The sequence below is a fragment of the Delphinus delphis genome, chromosome 19 (genome assembly GCF_949987515.2).
Source record: "Delphinus delphis chromosome 19, mDelDel1.2, whole genome shotgun sequence".
NCBI lineage: Eukaryota > Metazoa > Chordata > Mammalia > Artiodactyla > Delphinidae > Delphinus > Delphinus delphis.
The window spans coordinates 24,166,582-24,191,604 of NC_082701.1; the positions used below are offsets into that span (position 1 = coordinate 24,166,582).

Sequence of the window (25,023 nt, forward strand, 5' to 3'; positions counted from 1 at the left end):
CCATATGATCAACTCAACAGATGCAGAAAAAGCTTTCGACAAAATTCAACACCGATTTATGATAAAAACTCTCCAGAAAGTAGGCATAGAGGGAACCTACCTCAACATAATAAAAGCCGTATATGACAAACCCACAGCCAACATCATTCTCAATGGTGAAAAACTGAAAGCATTTCCTCTAGGATCAGGAACAAGACAAGGTTGCCCACTCTCACCACTATTATTCAACATAGTTTTGGACGTTTTAGCCACGGCAATCAGAGAAGAAAAAGAAATAAAAGAAATCCAAATCAGAAAAGAAAAATTAGAACTGTCACTGTTTGCAGATGACATGATACTATACACAGAGAATCCTAAAGATGCTACCAGAAAACTAGAAAACTACTAGAGCTAATCAATGAATTTGGTAAAGTAGCAGGATACAAAATTAATGCACAGAAATCTCTTGCATTCCTATACACTAATGACAAAAAATCTGAAAGAGAAATTAAGGAAACACTCCCATTTACCACTGCAACAAAAAGAATAAATTACCTAGGAATAAACCTACCTAGGGAGACAAAAGACCTGTACGCAGAAAACTGTAAGACACTAAAGAAAGAAATTAAAGATGACATAAACAGATGGAGAGATATTCCATGTTCTTGTATTGGAAGAATCAACATTGTGAAAATGACTATACTACTACCTAAAGCAACCTACAGATTTAATTCAATCCCTATCAAATTACCAATGGCATTTTTCACAGAACTAGAACAAAAAAATTTCACAATTTGTATGGAAACACAAAAGACCCCGAATAGCCAGAGCAATCCTGAGAAAGAAAAATGGAGCTGGAGGAATCAGGCTCCTGGACTTCAGACTATACTACAAAGCTACAGTAATCAAGACAATATGGTACTGGCACAAAAACAGAAATATAGATCAGTGGAACAGGATAGAAAGCCCAGAGATAAACCCACACACATATGGTTACCTTGTCTTTGATAAAGGAGGCAAGAATGTACAATGGAGAAAAGACATCCTCTTCAATAAGTGGTGCTGGGAAAACTGGACAGCTACATGTAAAAGAATGAAATTAGAACCACTTCCTAACACCATACACAAAAATAAACTCAAAATGGATTAAAGACCTAAATGTAAGGCCAGACACTATAAAACTCTTAGAGGAAAACATAGGCAGAACACTCTATGACATAAATCACAGCAAGATCCTTTTTGACCCACCTCCTAGAGAAATGGAAATAAAAACAAAAATAAAAAGGACCTAATGAAACTTAAAAGCTTTTGCACAGCAAAGGAAACCATAAACAAGACGAAAAGACAACCCTCGGAATGGGAGAAAATATTTGCAAACGAAGCAACTGACAAAGGATTAATCTCCAAAATATATAAGCAGCTCATGCAGCTTAATATCAAAATAACAACCCAATCCAAAAATGGGCAGAAGACCTAAATAGACATTTCTCCAAAGAAGATATACAGATTACCAACAAACACATTCAACATCACTAATCGTTAGAGAAATGCAAATGAAAACTACAATGAGGTATCACCTCACACCAGTCAGAATGGCCATCATCAAAAAATCTGCAAACAATAAATGCTGGAGAGGGTGTGGAGAAAAGGGAACCCTCCTGCACTGTTGGTGGGAATGTAAACTGATACAGCCACTATGGAGAACAGTATGGAGGTTCCTTAAAAAACTAAAAATAGAACTGCCATATGACCCAGCAAACCCACTACTGGGCATATACCCTGAGAAAACCATAATTCAAAAAGAGACATGTACCACAATGTTCACTGCAGCACTATTTACAATAGCCAGGACATGGAAGCAACCTAAGTGTCCATCAACAGATGAGTGGGTAAAGAAGATGAGGCACATATATACAATGGAATATTACTCAGCCATAAAAAGAAATGAAATTAAGTTATTTGTACTGAGGTGGATGGACCTAGAGTCTGTCATACAGAGTGAAGTCAGAATGAGAAAAACAAATACCATATGCTAACACATATATACAGAATCTTAAAAAAAAAAAGGTTCTGAAGAACCTAGGGGCAGGACAGGAATCAAGACATGGACGTAGAGAATGGACTTGAGGACACAGGGAGGGGGAAGGGTAAGCTGGGATGAAGTGAGAGAGTAGCACTGATGTATATACACTACCAAATGTAAAATAGATATCTAGTGGGAAGCAGCTGCATAGCACAGGGAGATCAGCTTGGTGCTCTGTGACCACCTAGAGGGGTGGGATAGGGAGGGTGGGAGGGAGGCTCAAGAGGGAGGGGATATGGGATACATGTATACATACAGCTGATTCACTTTGTTATACAGCAGAAATTAACACAACATTGTAAAGTAATTATACTCCAATAAAGATGTTAAAGAAAAAAAAAGTGCTCTGGGTAAATTACACTGAAGCAAGATACGTTTAAACAAAGCCATGTATCCTATGGTTTTAATAAACAGCTGCCACACTGAGGTGGCTGTTGAAGACTGGTGAGGCATCTTAGCTAAACACCACCCCCCCAACACCTAAATAATCTACCATAGCCTACAAAGTCACTCAAAACAGAAACAGGGATAAGAGCGGTTGCAAGGGTTCTAGGAATATAACCTAGGCAGGAAATTCTGGTGCTATCTTCCTTTTTGTGGGAAAATGAAGTACTGCATACACTGTAGGTGATTCTTAAAAAACAGCATCTTGGGACCTCCTTGGTGGCTAGTGGTTAAGACACCACGCTCCCAGTGCTGGGGGCACGGGTTCGATCCCTGGCTGGGGAACTAAGATCCCACATGCCACAAGGCGCAGCCAAGGAAATAAAAGAATTAACAATAAAAATTAAATTAAAAAAATTTACTAGCTCCTCTTTGCTGCTTTCATTTCAAAAACAAAAACAGAATCTTTTCCTGAAAATGTAAATGCTATCTTTAACTGGTACACTGGTACAAATAAGTTCCTCTTACTTTGGTTAACCAAGTCTAGTTACTGTCAGTAATGGAACGAGCCCTCACCAAAAGCTGTACTGAACTATTGACTCTAAAACAGGACAAGTCACGATCAGAAGATTTAGAGTAGCAAGAGTCAGGCCGAATTCATTTAACAGATTATTTACTGCACACCAACTGTGTTTAAGGTTTCGGTTTCTCAGTTAATTTGCTTGAATGAACACTTTTAGGCCTAGTGGACTGGCAAAATTTAGAGTCTGACAATACCGATAAGGACTGGGAGGAACAGGAGCACTTTCACACTGCTGGTAGGAAGACATATTAGCACAACCACGTTGAAAAACAGTTTTTTCTTATCTAATAAAACTAAAGATTGGGACTTCCCTGGTGGTACAGTGATTAAGTATCCCCCTGCCAATGCAGGGGACAGGGGTTCGATCCCTGGTCCAGGAAGATCCCACATGCTGAGGAGTAACTAAGCCCGTGTGCCACAACTACTGAGCCCGCACGCCCTAGGGCCTGTGGTGCGCAACAAGAGAGGCCACCACAATGAGAAGCCCACTTGCCGCAACTAGAGAAAGCCTGAGCGCAAGAATGAAGACCCAATGCAGCCAAAAATAAATAAATAAAATTTTTTAAAATGTTAAAAAAAAATTAAAGATCCATTGTTCAGTTTGTTAAAAACTAAACAATTCTACCCCCAAATACAGCCAAGAGAAAGTCCTGCACATGTCCATCAGTGCACATAAATAAGAACATGCACAGCAGCAGTGTTCCTAACAGGCAAAACATCAACAGTAGAATGGATACACAAATTGGGGTATATTCATGACAGGGTTCTACATGGCAATGAAATTACGGTTCTACGTAACAACATGGATGAACTTTACAAACATATAGTTAGATTCTGAAAGAAGACATAAAAGAACACATATAGTATTATTCCATTTAATGTATATAAAGTTCAAAAACAGACAAAACTAAGTTCTATTGGTTTGCAATGAATCCCAGGTAGTAAAATCACAAAGGAAAGGAAACTACCATCACAAATGTCAGGTTAGTGACACCTGGCTATGGGTTACGCTCTACAAGTAACACAACACAGCAAGCTTCTTCTGGGCGCTGGCAACGGTATATTTCTAGGTCTAATTGGTGGTTATATAAGTACTTGCTTTTTTTTTTTTTTTGCGGTACGCGGGCCTCTCACTGCTGTGGCCTCTCCCATTGCGGAGCACAGGCTCCGGACGCGCAGGCTCAGCGGCCATGGCTCACGGGCCCAGCCGCTCCGCGGCATGTGGGATCTTCCCGGACCGGGGCACGAACCCGTGTCCCCTGCATCAGCAGGCGGACCCTCAACCACTGCGCCACCAGGGAAGCCAGTACTTGCTTCTTATAATTAAACTTTAAACTATACAGTTATGTTTTGTGTATTTTTCTATGGGTTATATTTCAAAATAAAAATGCATTAAAATAAAATCATAATTTAAAATGCATTAAAATATGCAATAAAATTACTCAATAGAGTATATGTGCATGTGTGTATATATCTCCTCCAATGTCTGAGGGTGAATATAGTGTATTGCACAGAATATACCCTTGATGTTTTTTTTTCAAAGACAGTTCAGGATGAGAACTCAGTAATAAATGCAGGGCCACCCAGGAATGAATATCTATAGACAGGCTTTCCTATTATACATTCTTTCTCTGAATTTAAATGCAATACCTAAGATCTGCATTCCTGCGAAATTTTCGGTACTGACACAAATGTTTAAATCTATGTATGACTACTCACCAGGAGCCATTAGTTAATATCCAAATTATTATAAGATACAAACAAAAGCTTTTGAAAAAGCAAAGCCAGGACACAAGTATTTTTTGGTATTACCTTTTTAGTTTAATCATGTCCTCTGATGGAACCTCCAATGATTTCCATCTCAACTCTGAGTAAAAGCCAAAGTTCTTACAATAACTGAAAAGGCCCTGCACAATCTGGACCTCATTACCTCTCTGGCCTCATCTCCAATTATTTTCTCCGGAGTTCACTGTGTTCCAGCCACACTGGCCTTCTCTGCTGCTGTTCCTCAGACAGAATAGGCTCATTCCTGCCTCAGGGCTTTGCATTTGCCCTTTCTTCTACCTGGATAACTCTTCCCCTAGATATTCTCTTGGCACACTCCCTCCCCATTGTTGGGGCTTTCCCTAATAACCACCATCTCTGTGAGGCCTTCCCTGACACCCTTAAGCATGTCATCCCCTCCCCCCAAGCCATAATCCTATTTCTCCTGCATTGCTTCATTTTTTTCTATAGCACACAAAGTCATTTACCACACTTTACCTGAGATGTAAGAAGGCAGACTCTTGTCTGTTTTGTTGCTGTACCCAGACAGTGTCTGGCAAGTGGAAGATCAGAAACAAATACTTATCTAATAAATGACTGAATTAATCTCCTCTTCTTTTGGATTTCTATCCTTGAAAGATTAGACAATAACTTTATACATTTGAAAAAAAGAAGGCTTCCCTTCTCTGTAAGTCAAATTTATTAACAAAGTTTGTTTTACTAACAAGTTTCAGATTTATGCTCTTATTAGTACTGAGTCACAGGTAAGACTTATAAAAAGTTGATACAAACTAAACTGTATTTTCCCCTAAAACAAATGTGCAGTGCATGTTTTAGTGACGGCAATGCTGGGAGAGCCCAGAGAGACAAAAGACGAGCTCTCCTGTACTGCTGGTGCGGGTGTGCGCTGCCGTAACCACCAAGGGAATTACTCAACAAGATGTAGCAACGAAGACGGAGTGATTGCTTCCTTTATTTATACTTTTCATTAAAGTTTCTTTTTTTAATGAGCTTATTTTCTTTAAAGTCAGGAAAAAAGGTGTGTTAAAAAAAGAATTATGCAAACAAAATATAATTTCAAGAAGAAGGTTCTTTATATTATACTTTGATGCCCACAGAAACAGTAAAGTCTTCTGTTATGTATCCAGATGAAATATCCCAAGACAGTAACTACAGTTAAAAGAAAAAATTATTTTTGACTTAGGAACTAAAACTTTTTATAGCAGAGTTTCCAGAGTGGAAGGGAAAACAAAACCCCATGGTGTTAGTATTCCACATAAGAACATACTTTTATTCTAAAGAAAGATTTAAAATAGGAACATTTCTCTGCAGCATAAAACATGGAATTGACAGGATAAAGAGCAGGTAAAGAACTCCATTCAAACTTAGTGATTACAACATAAGGAAGAAAAGTCACTGAACAATTCACTGCCTACTGAGTGATTACACATACTTCTGAGTATGCAGATAGAGCTTATACTTTTGGTGGAATACTTCACCTAAAATAAAGGCAGAATAAGCCTAGATCCGAAGGTTACTTTCCAACCACAATAACTTGTGACATGAACCATATCCTAGGACATAAACAAATCTGAAAGAAAATACACAGGCACCTGATATTCTACAGTTATATTTATTACTAAGATTTCCATTTTAAGGTCTTATCAATTACTTTTAAAAATACTTAGCACATAAATTCTTAAAGATAGTTGATATATTCAAGAAAGGAAGTCCTACTCAAACACTTCAGCTGGCGGAGTGTATTATTAGAGAAGAGTAACCGTTTTCATTTGTAACACTTTAACATTCCAAGTGCTCAAAGCTCTGAACAGGATCCACCTTTAAAGTGGGAAAAAAAAAAAACAACCCTAGAACATAAAAATTAAAAATACACCCTGGGACTTCCCTGGTGGCTCAGTGGTTAAGAATCCGCCTGCCTGTGCAGGGAACATGGGTTCGATACCTGGCCCGGGAAGATCCCACATGCTATGGAGCAACTAAGCCCGTGTACCACAACTACTGAGCCCGTGCTCTAGAGCCCATGAGCCACAACTACTGAGCCTGCATGCCACAACTACTGAAGCCCGTCCTCCACAACAAGAAAAGCCACCGCGATGATTAGTCCGTGCACCGCAACGAAGAGTAGCCCCTGCTCGCCGCAACTAGAGAAAGCCCGCACACAGCAATGAAGACCCAACGCAGCCAATAAATAAGTAAATAAATAAATTTAAAAAATACACCCAACCTCACAATAATGACTAAAGTATAGTGGATTAAAGACTCCAGAAAAAAAAATATAAATGAAAACTGGGACTTCCCTGGTGGCGCAGTGGTTAAGAATCCACCTGTCAAAGCAGGGGACACGGGTTCGAGCCCTGATCCGGAAGATCCCACATGTGGTGCTGCAACTAAGCCCATGCGCAAACTACTGAGGCTGCACTCTAGAGCCCATGAGCCACAACTACTGAAGCCCGCATGCCTAAAGCCCGTGCTCCACAGCAGAGAAGCCACCACAGTGAGAAGCCCACGCACTGCAATGAAGAGTAGCCCCTGCTCATCACAACTAGAGAAAGCCCACATTCAGCAACGAAGACCCAACACAGCCAAAAAAAAAAAAAGAAAAGAAAACCATTGGTCATTGAAACATATGGTCCCTGAACAAAATTTATCTGTAATAATTCTAATCTAAGGTAAAGGTTTACTTTTTTTTTTTTTTTTTTTGAGGTATGCGGGCCTCTCACTGCTGTGGCCTCTCCCGTTGTGGAGCACAGGCTCTGGACATGCAGGCTCAGTGGCCATGGCTCACGGGCCTAGCCGCTCCGCGGCATGTGGTATCTTCCCGGACCGGGGCACGAACCTGCATCCCCTGCATCGGCAGGCGGACTCTCAACCACTGCGCCACCAGCGAAGCCCAAAGGCTTACATTTTTAAAATGTCTAATTTGGCTAAGAATGCTCCAAGAAACTCCTTCATAAGTATCAGCTACATTTGGTTCATGATGAATTTGTAAGACAAGAATTGAATGAACTAGGTTGGCAATCAACCAACTAAATACTAGTCCTACATTTAATGAGTCGGAAGTATTCTAGGAGTTAAAAAGTAATGACAGAAAACATATAACGGAGAAAGGGAAAACGTGAGTAGTTACTGATGTTTATGAAAATCAGCTATTGGATATGAGACAATAAAAATATAAAATGTTAAATGCAAAGGTTGCCAAATTTATCAGAGTCCATAAAGAACCCACAGGATGGGCTTCCCTGGTGGCGCAGTGGTGGAGAGTCCGCCTGCCGATGCAGGGGACACGGGTTCGTGCCCCAGTCCAGGAAGATCCCACATGCTGCGGAGCGGCTGGGCCCGGCAGCCATGGCCGCTGGGCCTGCGCGTCCGGAGACTGTGCTCCACAACGGGAGAGGCCACAACAGTGAGAGGCCCGCGTACCGCAAAAAAAAAAAAAAAAAAAAGAATCCACAGGAAAAGAACATTTCAGAGCCTCTGGCCTTAGTAAAAGAAAACTGGCATTTCAAGTTAGAGAAGGTTTTCCTCATCCCTTCCTCTCCTTCAAAGGATGATTGTGAATACCAAAGTGGTAAACCAAATGGGAGAATTCAAATAAGATATTTAGGACAAAAATCAAGCCACCCAAGCAATAACAAGGAAGAAGGAGGAGGAGGAAAACACCACATGAGGTGGTTGTTCACTGAAGTTCTGTCTGTAATGGCAAAAAAAAAAAAAAGGAAACAATTTAAATATCCATCGAAGGGGTTTGGGAAAACTGTGAAATATACATACAGAGAAATTAAAAAATTAAACAGCTGAAATGAGGGACCTAGATCTACATGTATCCAGATGGACAGATCCTGAAAAACAAGAGTAAATGAAAAAATGACTGCAGGAGAATTTATTTATGCATTCACACACACACTCTGCACAGGATGCACACTAAGTTTATGGTCATAGATTGTCTCTGGGGAGTGAGGTGGGAAAAAGGACTGAGAAAGTGAATGAAGAGGACTTCAGCTGAAGGTCTCACAGCCTCTCTACTTTTTGTTCGGCTTTCTTTTTCTTTTTTTTAAAAAATATTTATTTATTTATTTGGCTGCGTTGGGTCTTAGTTGCAGCATGCGGGATCTTCGTTGTGGTGCGGGATCTTTTGTTGTGGCACACGGGCTTCTCTCTAGTTGCGGCACACAGGCTCCAGAGCGTACGCACGGCTTAGTTGCCCCTGGGCATGTGGGACCTTAGTTCCCCGACCAGAGATCAAACCCCTGGTCCCCTGCACTGGAAAGCAGACTCTCAACCACTGGACCACCAGGGAAGTCCCCAAAAACAATGAATTTAGAGGGAAAAGTAGATTAGAAAAGCTTTAAAAAGTTGACATCAGAGTAGTCTGAATCAAACCAAAAAAGCGAATGAATTCAGTCCAGATCTTCTCAATAATAAAAAATTTAGCTCTTGGTGAAATATTTTCCCCAGTTGATGGGAACACAGCACCGGGGTTACTTAAGCAGAGGGAGTAAAGAGACTGACGTTATATACTTCAGTAAGAAAGTACATTTTAAATAAGGATAACACTCATCCTAACACAGTATATCCTCAGAGACTGTCAATCCTCACAAGGAACCATATTTCCACAGAACACCTTCTCCTTCCTCTCCATCATCTACCTCTAACCTGAACACCTGTCCTCCCACTTTCCCTAATTTTACTCACTCTCCTCTAAGACCAACCTCTCCTTCAACCACCTCAAAGTATAGTACCTAAACTCAAAGACAGATTTTTAAAAAGAAAACTTGAGACTTTTGGAAATGATTTAAATGCTTTTCCCCCCTTTCAAATCTGTTTTTCCTCCCTCTTGCTTCACTTTTTCCATTCCCCAACCTGTTTTTTTCCTTCTTTTCTCTGGCTGACCAACAGTTGCTTTCAACTGCTAGCAAGCCTCTGGCATGTTTATACTTTTCCCTTCTTAAGGAAAAGATACTCCAAGTAAATCGAACAAAATGCCTCTCCATAGCCCAAGAGCAAATAAAGGGAAAATAACTTAAAAGTAAAAAATACTAATACTTTGCTGCCTTTCATTTTCATTACGGATAGGAATAAAGTTCTAACTACCAAATAAGACAGCAAAACCAAACTTACATTTTATCATCCTCATAACATTTAAATTTATCTAGGGTCCTCTGTTTCACAGGTCCCTTTGGTTAAGAATTATAAGGCCACTGAGAATAGGTCTGTACAGTTGAGTACTACAGCCTAATGGAAACCATAATCTCAAGATTCACAGTAGAGATACAACCGGAGCACTCCCACCCCCATCTTCCTTGTCTTTTTATTTTTTAATTTTTTGGCCATGCTAATTTTCTCTGTATCATTCAAATTTTAGCAGACGTGCTGCCAAAGCCAGCGCTTCCTTATCTTCTTTAAAGGGGCTTCTAAGGTCGTTTCGTGGTAAATGCTTTAAGCTATATAACCATTCCCTCACAAGCAGCATTCAACGCTTCACCGTCTTCCAAGTACTTTGACATTCATGATCTTATTTGGGATTTATTAACAGCTCTGTGAGGCGTGCAGGGCAAGTATTTTACAAATAAGGAAACAGAAGCTCAGAGGTTACAATCTACCATGGTTACATGGCTATTAAGGGGGCTGAGTTAAGACTGAAGTCTTTCAACTTCTAATCCAATACTTTAATTCCTGTGGCTAGGTGATTCTTAGATGAGGTATTATTCAACACGGAGGAACTGGAAAAATACCCGATAGAAAATACATATATATATATATATATATATATATATATACGTGTGCGTATATATATATATATACCCTAACTTTCGATTCTGATTTCGTTTTCAAGTGGCAACTCTGTTGAAAACGATGTTCTTTTGTTCTAACAAATTCTGAGCACAATTATTAATGACACCTGGGCAAACTGTTGATCGGCTCATGCCTACTTTCAAGACTAGACCCTGGGAACAAATCATATGTCCTCACATTTTTTTAAGGACTTTCCATATTTTAGCACCTAATCATCATTAATTTTTAAAAATAAAATGTCTACTTTTCTAACATGCCAGAGTATTTTCTAGTCTGAGTTTACAAAAAACCAGTGTCTTTTCCCCAGGAGATCTCTCTCTCCTTTGCCACAAGCTTACAGAATTAAAAAGCACAATTTCTATTATTCCTTAATTATATTCATCTGAAAAGTCTAACATGACGAAAATACTAAATGGCACTATCTTCTACCCAGTTGCTCAAGCCAAAACCCCTATCTTCTCATATCGCAACTATCAGCAAGTCCTGTCAGCTGTCCTGCTTCCTAATACAGTCCACATTTATCCATCTCAAATTTTACCCATTTCTGTGCAGTTTTCTCTCATCTGAACCAGCAGTAACTGGTGTCTAACTGATCTTCCAGCTTCCTCTGTAGCACAATCTATTTGCCACACAGTAGCCACAATGAACTTTAAAAAGGTAAATCATATCATGTCCCTCTTCCATTTAACCACACTTAGAACAAAATTCAGTCTCTTTACCTGACCCTATAGGGTCCTATAAAAACTGGTCCATTATGCCAAATTTATCACCTATCCCTCACTCCAAACACACTGACTGGCCTTCTTTCTATAAATAAGCCAAGCCTGTTTCCACCTCAGGGTCTTAGTGCTATCTTCCCTCAGCCTGGAAGACCCTTCTCCTAGTTATTCACATTACTTGCTTCTTGTTATTTATGTTTAGCTCAACACTCATCTCTTTTAAAAAAGGCCTTCTGGGGACTTCCCTGGTGGTCTAGTGGATAAGACTCCCAATGCAGAGGGCCCAGGTTCGATCCCTGGTCGGGGAACTAGATGCCGCAACTAAGAAGTCCTCATGCCGCAGTGAAGATCACTCGCGCCGCAAGTAAGACCCGGCACAGCCAAAATAAATAAATAAATGTTTTGTTTTGTTTTGTTTTAATTAGAAATTAAAAAAGGCCTTCTGTGACCACAGCCAAAAGTAGCAGCCCCATCCCTACTCTTCCATGGATTTGTTTTGTGTGAATTAACCCTCTACACTGTCTACAGTTTATAGAGCCTGATCATCTTCTGAGTGCACTTATAATACTGACATTCTGGTCCTGCAAGTCTGAAAACCAGAACCTAGACAGTGGGGGCTCTGCTGAGATAATGCCCAGTTCAAGGTCAGAAGCAGCCCCTGGTCTTTTTCTTGTTTGGGTCCAACAGACACTTGATTAAACTTTCTTTCTTCTTTTGGGTGTAAAAATTTTTAACAAAGCCATCCTTGATCTTTGAAACTTTTCTTATTGTATCCACTTAGGCTTCTCTTTTTAAAAATTATAGTATCAAGCCTGTAGACTCTGTCTTGCCTTAAAGAAATCACTAGTTTTGCTGACCACTAGGCCTTACTCTGTAGTACACAGTTTATTTTCTATCAGTTAAGGGAAACAACTGATCATAATGGGACTGGGAGCTGAGATCTGTTTCCTGAGATGGGAAACTGGCTTACAAGTAGAAAAATAAAAGGTAGACGTAAAAGCATTTTTGGAGATGGCGATATAAATAATAACAAAAATTGCAACAAATGCCTTTTGGGTGATAGTAAAAAACCAAGAAAACTTGCTAATGCTGCTTAATTCTTCAGGAGTAAAAGGCTGAAGTGATCTGAGTAAAGTGAAGGGAGTTCTCTGCTATGAGCCTGAACACGCTTTGAGGGCAAGGGACTTGTACCCAGATAATCCTGTATTGTGCCTGGCACACAGAAGGTGCTTCATAACATCTGGTGAATAAAGGAATTAGCAAAATATTCTAGAGATACAAAAGGATTTAATGGACATCCAGTAAAATGTTTTACAGATTGTTTTCCAGTCTTACCTAATGCGACTGTTCAAATTAAGTCAACTGTCAGGATACCCAATTCTACTGCTCAGTCTACATTCGCAACAGAATTAAAGCGGCTATAGAAACTGGATTCCTCCCCAAGGATGTGAGGTTACAAATATAAATTTGCAACTCTATTTGTTCTTGGCCCTCTGTAACCTCTTCTTCCTTTCAATTCAACCAAACCTTAACTGATTAAAGCTGCACATATTTGACTCTGATCCTCAAGCTGTAAAAAGGCTCTTTTACTCTATTTCCTGAAAACCCTTTCCTTCAAAGCAACGAGTCATCTTATTAGCTGAATCAAATTATTATCAAATAGAGGTCCCTTTTTGGGAGAGCTTATGGATTATTTAAATTTTGGAAGACTAAGTTTCTCCCACCTATACAACTAGTAGAGTCACAGCAAAAAACAGATTTTTATCCTAAGTCCAACAACTACTCTGAGCATTAATAAATGTGTTCCCATTGCTTAAGCCCTAAAGTCAATCAACCATAAAAAATATAAACTGAATACAGTTTGGATGTCCAGTCCCATGTTAAATCACCAGCCTCACTACTACCAATTTCTTTGCTTGGTTTGAATTAAAAGAAAATGTTTCTGGCCTTGAAGAGCCAGGAAAAGACTCAACTTATAGTTAAAAGAAGAACTCATATTTTCAAGAACTGAGGGTTCCTCCTCAATATATAAATTTTCCTCCTTTAAACAATTTCCCTACCATCCTTTTCAGTATACTTGGTCTTTAAATAGGAAGCCATTTAGAAGACACAAAAATTATTTCTCCATCTATTCATCCCTGGAAACTAGATGGAACAAAAGCTCAGTAAAATCAGTTTTAAAAATCTAGATAGGGCTTCCCTGGTGGCGCAGTGGTTGAGTCCGCCTGCCGATGCAGGGGACACGGGTTCGTGCCCCGGTCCGGGAAGATCCCACGTGCCGCGGAGCGGCTGGGCCCGTGAGCCATGGCCGCTGAGCCTGCGCGTCCGGAGCCTGTGCTCCGCAACGGGAGAGGCCACAACAGTGAGAGGCCCGCGTACCGCAAAAAAAAAAAAAAAAAAAAAATCTAGATAGTCAGCTAGTATTCAAATAAAAAAGGGAAGCTTTGGACTCTAGACACAAATTCATTTCAAATATTAAAAACTTACAGAACTCATAAATAAACTCACTTTTAAGGAAAAGTTACAAAATGCAGGTAAGAGTTAACACTACCACTTTACCTTTATTGCCAGAGGTAGTTACATGAAGATCTGTCTCACAAAGGTCAACATTTTATTGGGTCTTTCAAAATCAATTCTTCACAATGAGAAACGGACATCAGTTAAATAAACTGTTAGAACAGAACAAGTCAATATATTTATAAGCTCTTGCTGTCCTTGGGACCTGAATTCTAGTGTAGGCTTTGTAGATACTTTGCTAAATCTAAGTTTTCTTATATTTAAATTGAGGGCAACTGTCCAAGGCTCTCTAAGCTCCCTTCTAGAACTAAAGTTCTATGACCCTTTGGAAAAACTGTTAAAATGACATCTGCCTCTCTACACATATGCTTTTAAAAAAATAAAAGCAATATGTACTCAGTATAAATAATTCAAAAGTTATAGGAAGCTATAATTGAAAAGTAAAAGTTACCTCCCAGACACCCAAGTCCCTCTTTCCTAAGCCTAAAGACAACCACTGTTTTCTTTTGTAGCCTCAGAAACAAGCAAAAAAAACACACAAAACCAAAAAAAGGCATGTACCAGCACAGACACACACACACACACACACACACACACACACACACACACTCACTCATACTCCTTGGAGGCACACACATACCTTGATCTTTCTAAAGGCTGCAAGGAATTCCACTGTACCCTGCTGTGTGGTTTCTGGGTTTTTGCTACTGCAAACAATGTAGCAGACAGGTGTATCTGAACATAAATGCAGCAAGCCCAAGTCTAAGCACTGTTTATTTTGATAGATAATGCCAAAGTGCTCAACAAAATGTTGTACCAATATATACTCCCCATCCACATGACTGAATGCTCAATTCTCCCACACCTTTGAGTACAAGGAAGCACAAAGAGTAGGTGAGAGTGAGCAACTTGTACTGCAGATTCTATTAATTCCAAGGAGATCAAGTTCTATCTTAGATCAGGATGTGGATTTAATAGCATGTATGGCTAAATTCCTCCGCATATAATCTGGCCACTTTCACCCAGAGATGGATATCGGTACACTGAAAAATCAATTTAGTTCCTTATCTTCTTCACTGCCAGAGGATCCCTATTAATTCAGCTGTTTATTCCCAAGTTAAATGGAATAGTACATGATCTCAGAGTTGATAAGTGTTAACAGAGCACACAGAAGTAACTCCTGGGTATTTTTAAAGTGTTTTTTAATTAAATAACTGGTATAATGTCTAGCATGGAGTAGATGCTCAATAAGTAACTTAATTAAATTAATGAATGTCATCCACGTTGAAAATATCATCTTAGTTTACTAGGAAGTATTTGCAAAGGACCATATAAACATCAGGCAACTCCAGGAGGAGCACATGAGTTTCTAAAAACAAAGTAAACATATATAAAAGTTCTCATTTTACTTTTCTATAATTCATTATTTTAAGTATTTCTTACATCTTCAGTTGTAGTATGCCATCACATGGTGGGGAGGGAGCAACAACTTTGGTCTTACACTGAAATGTGGAAAAATAAATTTTTAAAAAATTTTAGAACCAGGAAAATGAGGTATATCTAATGCCGTATGTTTTCAGCAGAAGCTCCCTCTAATTTTATAAGAAAAGTGGTTAAACATAATTTAGGAACACCCACTATGAGATTATTCCCAACACATAATCTTTCCTTTCCTCATCCAAGTAAACCAACCACACACAACACTAAATCTCTTAAGAAAACTGCCCCCAGTTTCTTCTATTATCAGGAGATCACTAAAAAAAAGCCTCAGTTTTAAGGATCAACACGAAGCACTCAAATCAAAGCCGACCTTACATACACTTAACACGTAAAACTCACCAAACACAGCAAGTCCTATGCTAAGGGCCAGAAGCATCATTCAAAATGAGGGAAGTCTTCTCAACCCTTGCTCTGACTACAGCACAAATGATCAATGGGGCCCAACTCCAGACACTGGGCTCAGAGCATATAATCCAACAAGGCATCAACTAGGAAAGGGAGGGGCAGTTGAAGTAAATGGGACACGAAGTCAAATATAAGGGTTACCTGGCAAGGGTCCTGCCCGTGACCTTATCAGAAAATCACATGGGAGGTCCCCAAATTCCACCACTAACAACAACCAAAAACATACCCTTACCTGTAGGCCCTTTAGGATTGGTTGCAGCTGAAAAGAATTAAAGTCTTCTAGGTGCTAGCAAATTCTACCTAATGGAGTTCAACGTCCTATCTACCAGAATGAACTCCACAGATTAGAAGATAAAAATTTTAGGTTAACAGTTTTCAAATAAAAATTATAAACTACAGAAAAAACAAATATTACAATCACATAATAAAGGAGGCAGGCCTCAGACTGAGATGAAACAATTACGCCCTTCAATACAATCTACAGTTTCCAAGACACACAAGAATCTGTTTCTTGGACTTGAGATTGGTATTAAGTGGCAATGGATTAAGACAGAAAAATGACGACCTGAAACTAAACCAAAAATCAAAGACACTCAATTTAACACTGAGTTTGCACACACTGTCAGGAACAAACTAAAGCCACTATTAGTAGGGTTGCTGTGTTAAATGGCAAACTACTATGACGTAAGTAACTGGTCATAATTGGCTGGTAGACAGTCTGATAACCAAAGTGCATACTTATTGGTTACTGCCCATACTTGCCAGAAAAGTTCATCCAGTCAGATCATGTAATACAAATGACTTCCAAAAGTAAGCAGCAGTTGACTTCTGTCCCCCACTGTATGAGTTTTTAATGAGCACGCGCTCCAAACAAGGCACAGCAGTCAAGGCACAGGCCAGCGGAGGAAGGGAGGTGTCTTCGTTTTCCACTGCTGCATAACAAATTATCAAAAATTGAAATTACATGTTCAGTGTCTTTAAGACTGCCACAGAATTTATAATTAACCCAATCACTCCTATAAATATCTCATGTCTATAAACTTTGACTTTCCCAACTGTTGTTAATTTAGCTAATTCAAAATATTTTTGTTATTCTTGGCATTAAGATACTGTTATCCTCATTCTTTATTCTAGAATGAAATTATAACCTTTATTTCAATCCCTACCATACTTGAAGGAGATGAAAACATTCAAAAAGAAATTGTTTACAATTATTTTAAAAAATACTGTAGATATCTATGGGGAAAAATCATTCACAATTTATTGGTGGAAAAGAAGACTGGGTCAGTATAATCTGTAGACTCTTCAGACCCTTTCTTGCCCCTCTGTCTTCAAGTAGGAGATAACCGAAGTAGGGGGAGGACAGATAAATTTAAATCCACCCATTTTCTTATTTGTCAGGTTGGTCAGAGAACTGGTGGGAAAGTTTAGAAAAATTTGTTAATATGAGACTCTGGCATTATAAAAAGTTCTAAACAGATCCCATTAAAAGGATACAAAAGTATCCACAGAACTCTGGATGCATTTATTTATGTATTTAGCATTTTTATATACAGTATAATTTACCTTTTTGTGTACAAAATTTTTGACAGAATTCACATGTAACAACCACCAAAATCAGAATACAGAACAAAATATATGCTTTCAGGCAAGTTATTAATACTCAAAAAAACTCCCTGTACCTCAGACTCCTCACCTGTAAAACACAGGTAAGAATACCTCCATCATAAAGTTACTGTGAAGATTAAATGAGTTAAATACAAGTAAAACGCTTAGCGCAGAGCCTAACACACGATAAGTGCTCGGGAAACATCAGCTATGTTCTTTCTTTCTTTCTGGCTGCTTTGGGTCTTCATTGCTGCACACGGGTCTTCTGAGTTGTGGTGAGCAGGGGCCACTCTTCGTTGCAGTGTGCAGGCTTCTCATTGCGGTGGCTTCTCTTGTTGTGGAGCACGGGGTCGAGGGCGCGTGGGCTTCAGTAGTTGTGGCTCGCAGGCTCTAGGGCGCAGGCTCAGTAGTTGCGGTGCACAGGCTTAGCTGCTCCGCAGCATGTGGGATCTTCCCAGACCAGGGCTCGAACCTGTGTCCCCTGCATTGGCAGGCAGATTCTCAACCACAGCGCCTAGTTTTTTAATAATACTCTGACACTAGGAGGGGAAGGGACTGAGCAGACACATTTTCTAGGTCATGGAAAAGACTGCCCCTCAATGTACCTTAATAAAACCCTCACCATGTACCTTAATAAAACGTCATTCTGGTTTACCTGTCAGCCCAATGTGAGTTTGGCTAGCCACTTTTCTCTGAGACCAGTCAACTCTGGCGCACCGAAGAAACAAGTTTACTTGAAAAACTGAGGAATGGATCCTAAATCCTAAAGGCCCAAAAAAGTTAACAGCATCCTGAGAAGGCTTGTCCGAAGAGCTAGTCAGTCAGCTTATGACCTTGGTTCCCTCTAAAAGGCAACACTGGTCAAATATGCTTCAGTGAAAAGAATGTTATGCTAGGAGGGAGATACTTGAAGTATACCACAAATTAGCTTTAACACGATTATGTACTTTAAAGAGAGAGTCTGAGTTTTAAAAAGTACTAGTCAGTTCTCAATTATCCACACTAAAGGAGGTGAAGAGTGGTGTAAATAATTCAAAACAGACAGTAAAAAAAGAAATCCTTAACATTCTACTTTAGAATGTAATTTTTCCTATAGATTTATATCCAAAATTGCACCTGGATATGATCAACCTCACAGCATCCATTTGAGGCTCAATCTTAGGCCACAAAATTCTTTCAAATGCAAGTCTCTAAATGTTATAAAGAAGTAAAAGGTGAGAACAAATGAGTTTAATCGGTCTAGGCCTGGTAAGCCATGAGAGATCATCCAACTGAGGATTTTGCTCCCACAGACATGGGGGTGCATTATTGTGCCTAAGGAGCTGGAAGTGGGTAGCAGCCTAACTGCAGGCCAATTTATTTCATAAAATCAAGGTATTCTTGAAAGTTTATGTAATCATCTCAAGTGCCAGAAGACTTCAGCAACCACCCTGTCTAAACCCTTCGATTTTACAGAAGAAACTGAGATCCACAAAAGTTGCAACATGCTGTCAAACTATATAATAAAATGAATATTTAAGTATTGGGAAGTTCATTTTTTTTTTGAGATATACCTGACATATAACACTGTGTTAGTTTTAGGTGTACGACATAATGATTTGATATACATATATATTGTGAAATGATTACCACAATATGTTTAGCTAATATCCATCATTACACAGTTACCAAAAAAATGTGTGTGTGTGTGTGTGTATGTGATAAGAACTTTTAAGATCTACGGGAAGTTCATTATTTAAATAATTCACTTATATAAATAAATAACCTATATTTCTTGCAAAAAATTGACTATTCAGTTTGCTTAAATTGGGCCACATATCTGCTTTATCTTAAAGTTCCCTACTGTACAACTTCAGATGTACCAAAAATAAAATCAGTCCTCTGGAATATAACTTAACTCCAATAGAAGCCTCTCCACTGCACCACAACATGAACCCTCCTTTCCAATTAGTCTAGCCGCATACTCTAGCCTATCTGTCAGTTGATACACACCTTCCTCAAATTTGTTCATACAATTCTGAAGGCCAGGAACATTCTCCTACCTCGTATCTGAATACTACTCTTCTGGATCCAGGTCAGGTTCCACCTTGCCTTGAAGCACTTCCTAATCACCTCAGTTCACTCTGAATTCCTATCATATTTACTGTCACTTCTTAGCACTTAACAAATGTTACTTAGGATCCCTTATCTGATAATATAAGATGCCCAGAATTGTAATTGTTCTTTGTATGTGTTTTTCCCTACCCCCAAATTCTCTTTTTTGTAGGTGTAGTGAGAAAAACAGAACAACTTAGATGAGAAGAGGAAAACAGCTGGTAAAAGGCTAAAATCGATTTTTTTCCTTTATTAAAATGTCCTTTGGGGACTTCCCTGGTGGCGCAGTGGTTAAGAATCTACCTGCCAATTCAAGGGACACAGGTTTGAGCCCTGGTCCAGGAAGATCCCACATGCCTTGGAGAACTAAGCCCGTGTGCCACAACTACTGAGCCTGCACTTTAGAGCCCATGAGCCACAACTACTGAAGCCCGTGCACCTAGAGCCCATGCTCCACAACAAGAGAAGCCACTGCAATGAGAAGCCCGCGCACCGCAACTCGCTGCAACTAGAGAAAGCCCGCGTGCAGCAACGAAGACCCAACGCAGCCAAAAAATATATAATTAGTTAATTGATTTTAAAAAATGTCCTTTAATGTTGTTTAAATATCTTTTCAACTATAAAGATATTAAAAGAATAATTAGGAAAATATGGAACATTGCATAATCTTCAACACAGCAATTCTGTCCACTTTAGGAATCCATCCTAAGGAATCAATCTGATCAGTGTATAAAGATTCATCACAGCATAATTTATAAGCAAAAACTGGAGAAAAAGGAAGTTCATTAGGAGGGAACAGGCCAAATAAAATATGATGCATCCATACAACATATTTCTATGTAGTTACTTTAAAAGAGTATTAGTAATGACATGAAAATTTTAAAGTTGTTTCTATTTTTTCCTATTTCTCCATGATTTAATAATCAGAAAAAAGCAAACCTTTTCACTCTGAAAAAAATATAGTGTAGATTTGAAATAACATACAACTATTTACCACTTAAGAAGTGACACACTAGCTCATGAAGAGTAATCCTTAACAATGTATCAAAGTCAACATGTAATCAACTTCCCTGCTGTTTTCATGTTGTTTCTTCACGCCAGAAGTTTCTGAAATAATTACCAATAATTTTCATTGAAGGAAGTTTTCACCTATTCAGAGGACAGACATCTCCATAAGTGGTGACAGGACGGCAATGAGTCAAGTCATCGTCAAGTCAAGTTATATTCCAAAGGTCAGTGACGATGACCACCACCAACACCCCATCATCAGACCAACAAGGCAGAGGGGAAGTCCACTGAGTTAGCATCTCTAATCAACAGATGTGAATACTGGAGTACATGAAGACCAAGATGGTACTCTGTGTCTTTTTGTTGACAGGATTTCAACTCCAATGGCTCCCACAGCCATTCCACTTCAGATGCTCACTGACATTCTCATACCTTAGCAAGGATCTCTTGGAATTTTTTCTACTTCCCAGATGCTAACTTCCGAATTTTTCTCTCTGAACTTCTATTCCATCTACCAAGAGGAAGGGAACACTCAAGACGAGAACACAAGTACAAAAGCCCTGAAGGAGGACCTAGCTGGGCACATTGGAAGAACAGGAAGAAAGCCAGTGCAGCTTGAACATGGTGCACAAAGGAAAACTGCAGAAGAAACTGGAAGGGATGATATCACAGAGGGCCCAGCAGGTCATGATAAAGACTTTGGATGTTGTGTTTTCAAAAATGTTTCCACTCCCATGGTGAACCAATCTTATGTAAATAAAACCTAGATTTATGTTTCAAAGCTCACCTGCTCTTCCAAAACCCAGTGCAATAGATTAAACTGCCTGCCTGCTAAGCAGCCTCTCTTAAATGTCAATATATGCAAAGCCAAACACTATCTTTTTTCCCAAACCAGTTCCTCCTGACTATTTTATATCTGTTAACAGACCGACCATTACACCCAGGCCTGACTGACATCTTTTAAAGCTATCTTTCATTCCTTGTCTACTGCCCATCCCCACTACATACAGGCTCCACAGGTCCCCAAACCTCCAACCTACTCTTTCTTTTCTAGTCCCAATGCCCCCATCCTAGTTCACACTAGCACCAATTCTTATTCAAATTACTGGGATAGGCTAAACTTCCCAGACCTTCAGTTCCTTCCCCATCAAATATATCCTATATGATGTCATTTAGATACTTTTAAGACCATCAACAAGCAGGTTATATACAAATTTATCACCTCAAGTTCTGACTTTACGTCAAGCTCCACTCACATTTCTGCCTACTTAATGTATTTATACTCAGCCTCATTCACATCTCAAATTTTAACATGTCTAAAACTGAACTCCTGACTTCTGATCTTCCCTCCAAATCCCACACCTACTCTTCCCATTCCTATTTCCCACTCCCATCTCAGTAAGTGGCACCTCTACCCATCCAATTACTTGAGCCCGAAATCTGGGAGTCATCCATGACACTTTCTTCTCCCTAAACCCCCACATTCACTCTAAAATTAAACAGATTTTCTTTGACATACTTCTCAAATAATCTACTTCTCTCCATTCCCTCTGCCACTGAGTTCCACCTGCAAAGATGCTTATTCAGGTTGTATGAGGTGCAGCCCAGGCTTCAGGAGCTTTAAAAGCTCCCCGGGTGGTTCTGGCATGCAGCTAAGGGCTCACCCTCTGCTCTACAGGTCCTGGACTCCTACGAACCACTCCAAGCTTATTTCTACTACTTTCTCCCTTGTTCACCTAACTCTACCCATCCTGACCTCCTTGCTGGTGCCTTGAACATGCCAGGCACATACATTCCTCCTGGCTTTTGCCCTTGCTACTCCCTCTGCCTGGAGTTTCTGGTTTACTCCTCCACCTTCTACTTCTACAGATATTTACTCAAATATTACTATTGTAGTGATTTAGTGAGACATTCCCTGGCCGTTCTATCGAAGATTGCAATCCCCACCTCCACCTCAACGCTCAGCATTTCTTTCTCTGGCTTTATTTTTCTCCTTGGGACTTACCACATTCTAACATAACATATATTTTATTTATCTTGTTTACTGCCTGAATATGCACTTCATGAGAGCAGGGATGTTTGTCTGTTTTGTTCCTTAACTACATCCCCAGCAGCTAGAACATCATCTGGCACAAGGTAGGTACTCTATTAAAAATTTAACTCCTCAGCAAGGCCTGCCCAGATTCCTCAATTAAATTTAATTTCCCCATTATCCCCCATAGTAATTTATTCCTTTCCTTCATAACATTTACAGTAATTTGTAATTATATTTTGTTTATTTGTTGAAGTTTCTTTCCTAGAATGTAAATTCCATGAGAATAGGGATTTTCTGTTTGGTTCACCACTATATACAGCATTCCTCATGCTTAAGTGGCACAGAGCAATTTAAAAATTTTTAGATGAATGAGTTAATAAATGATTGAGGTCAAATACATTTTCTGAAAGCACACTCTGATCATGTTATTGTTTCAATCAAAAACTTTCAAAGTCTCTCCATCACTCACCACATTAAACCCGAACTGCCTGGCCTTGGTAGAAGACCTCCCACGTTCTGGGCCAATTTACTTTCCTGTCTTGCTCCTATTTTCCCATGTGTCTTTTGCTTCAGCTACACTACACTGCTCATTATTTCCAGTACGCACCCTATACTAACACTGCATTTCCTCACCTCCACATTTTTACTCATGACATTCCTTCTGCCTGAATTCCCTTCTTATTCCTGCCTATCAAAATTCCAGCCTTTAAAATACCTACCCTTCAAAACCCAGCTCAAATGTAACCTTCACAAAGATAGTCCTCCCACCCTAACTTTCCCAATTGAATGGTCTCTTCCTCTTCTTTTTTTGTTTTTGGCCACGCCATGGGGCTTGTGAGATCTTAATTCCCCGACCAGGGATCGAACCCGTGCCCTCTGCAGTGGAAGTGAGGAGTCTTAACCACTGGACCGCCAGGGAAGTCCCTCTTCCTCTTCTAAACACCAAAACACATAATACTGGTTTAATTCCCCACTCATTTCGGAACATACCCTCCCCCACCTTTTACAAACTCTTTTGCTTATAATTACTCAATAGATATTTGTTGAAATGAAGTCAGTTAACACCACTAATCCCCCTTCTCTGTCATAAAACATATTTAAATTTGGGGGGAGGGGGTGTCCTCTTTCACAAGACTCTTTAATGACCAAAAAGACTTAAAGCTGAAATAGCAGATTCCTAGCCTTAACCTTCCCTTCCATGCTTTTTCTGAAAAGGCAAGATCTTCCCAAATGTAATTTTTGGAGCTCAGATTTTTTAATGTACTCAACTGCTTGAAAAAAATGTTAAGCTGCACGTGCTACTATGATGACAGAAATTCCATATGCCATATTAAAATGGGTTACCCTAAGATTATGACATATTTGAAAGACTATCTGGCTAAAAATCTGAATACCTTAAATTCTGCTGTTTGAAAACGATAATTACTAGGAAAATATTTCTGTTCAACAAGAAATCTGAAACTTTTTATGATCTTTTAAGTATCCCACTCATTTCTACATCATGTTAAATGATGTTAAGTAACACTACCAGCAATCCAGTAAAACTCTACCATGAAACACTTGTTGTACCTCAAATAATAGACTTTTGTTTCCCTACCCACTGGGGTTCCCAAAGTGTAGTTCAGAGATCCCTGAAAAGCCCCTTTCATTGAGTCTGTTAAGTTGAAACTATTTTCATAATACTAAGAAACTACTGCCTTTTTCATTGTGTTGGCATTTGCACTGGTGATACAAAATCAATAATGGGTATAACTGTGGATGCCTTAGCTTAAATCAAGGTGACGGCATCAAACTGTACTAGAGTTATGTGTGTCTTTTACCATCATGGACTAGTGATCTTTTTAAAAAGTCAATTTCACTTAAAAATGTTCTTGATGAAGCAATAAAAATTACTAATTTTATTAAATCTGAGCCCTTGTACAGGTCTTTTAAATATTCTGCGTGATGAAATGGGAAGTACGCAAAAAGCACTTCTACGGGATAGTACATTGGTTGTCTCCAGGAAAAGCAATTGTGACTCTGATTAGTGAGCTAAACTAACTGCTTTTTTCATGGAACACTACTTTTACTTGGAACAAAGGGCAAACTGTCGTTATTCAGACATGAATATTTAGCAGGCATTTTCTTGAAAATGAAGTGATTCCGTCCCTTCAAGGAAAACAATTGATAGTACTTGTTGCCAATGATAAAGTCCAAGCTTTCAATCAAAAATTAAAATTTTGGAAATACTGTAGCTGCTTAATAGACGCCCAATACTTACAAATTTTTCTGATAAGAAGGACAGTGATATTAGCTAATGTGGGTTTTTTGGTATTATATTATGAAACGTGTCATTTGGAAGATCTGCTTAACTCAATGAACCAACATTTCCTAAACAACCAATGCATGATATTATAAAATCATGTATCATGATATTATAAAATTCATGTAAATGAATTTTAATGTAACAGTAACATCGTATGATTTCAGATTCCACACTGCAGCCTAACTTGTGAAGAAACTACCAATTATCAAGTTTTGGTGTAGTATC

At 39.2% G+C, this 25,023-nt stretch overlaps 1 protein-coding gene across 2 annotated transcripts in view; it reads right to left on the reverse strand.

Moving 5' to 3' along the window:
* Positions 1–25,023, reverse strand: part of SPOP (speckle type BTB/POZ protein) — a 67,922-nt gene that overhangs the window by 31,765 nt on the left and 11,134 nt on the right. Inside the window, exon 2 of one of the 2 annotated variants that reach the window (XM_059997508.1) lies at positions 16,507–16,680. The exons of the other annotated variant lie outside the window; for it this stretch is intronic. The gene's annotated coding sequence lies outside the window, so the exon portion shown is untranslated. The remainder of the gene's footprint in view (positions 1–16,506; positions 16,681–25,023) is intronic. 2 annotated transcript variants of the gene reach the window in all.